Source organism: Rhinopithecus bieti, unplaced genomic scaffold, assembly GCF_001698545.2.
Source record: "Rhinopithecus bieti isolate Rb0 unplaced genomic scaffold, ASM169854v2 scaffold_50364, whole genome shotgun sequence".
NCBI classification, from domain to species: Eukaryota; Metazoa; Chordata; class Mammalia; order Primates; family Cercopithecidae; genus Rhinopithecus; species Rhinopithecus bieti.
Genome location: NW_016820096.1, coordinates 533356 through 534634, shown reverse-complemented (window position 1 = coordinate 534634; position 1279 = coordinate 533356).

Below are 1279 nucleotides of genomic sequence, written 5' to 3'. Positions count from 1 at the left end.
TGGCCTGATGGAGCTGAAAACCACAGCACAAGAACTTCGTGACGCATGCACAAGCTTCAATAGCCAATTCAATCAAGTGGAAGAAAGGATATCAGCGATTGAAGATCAAATTAATGAAATAAAGTGAGGAGACAAAGTTAGAGAAAAAAGAGTAAAAAGAAATGAATAAAGCATACAGGAAATATGGGACTATGTGAAAAGACCAAATCTGTGTTTGATTGGTGTACCTGAAAGTGATGGGGAGAATGGAACCAAGTTGGAAAACACTCTTCAGGATATTATGCAGGAGAACTTCCCTCACCTGGCAAGGCAGGCCAACATTCAAATGCAGGAAATACAGAGAACACCACAAAGATACTCCTTGAGAAGAGCAACCCCAAGGCACATAATTGTCAGATTCACCAAGGTTGAAATGAAGGAAAAAACATTAAGGAAAGCCAGAGAGAAAGGTCGGGTTACCCACAAAGGGAAGCCCATCAGACTAACAGCAGATCTCTCGGCAGAAACCCTACAAGCCAGAAGAGAGTGGGGGCCAATATTCAACATTCTTGAAGAAAATAATTTTCAGTCAAGAATCTCATATCCAGCCAAACTTCTTAAGTGAAGGAGAAATAAAATCCTTTACAGACAACCAAATGCTGAGAGATTTTGTCACCACCAGGCCTGCCTCACAAGAGCTCCTGAAGGAAGCACTAAACATGTAAAGGAACAATCGGTACCAGCCACCACAAAAACATGCTGAATTGTAAAGGCCATCAACGCTATGAAGAAACTGCACGCATTACCGGGCAAAATAACCAGTTAACATCAAAATGACATAATTCAACATAACAATTAAAACATAACAATATTAACCTTAAATATAAATGGGCTAAATGCCCCAATTAAAAGACACAGACTAGCAAATTGGATAAAGAGTCAAGACCTATAGGAGATCTACCTCACGTGCAAAGATGCACATAGGCTCAAAATAAAGGGATGGAGGAAGATCTACCAAGCAAATGGAAAGAAAAAAAAAAAGCAAGAGTTGCAATCCTAGTCTCTGATAAAACAGACTTTAAACCAACAAAGATCAAAAGAAACAAAGAAGGCCATTACATAATGGTAAAGGGATCAATTCAACAAGAAGAGCTAACTATCCTGAATACACATGCACACAATACAGGAGCACCCAGATTCATAAAGCAGGTCCTAACAGACCTACAAAGAGACTTAGACTCCCACACAATAATAATGGGAGACTTTAACACCCACATCAATATTAGACAGATAAATGAGA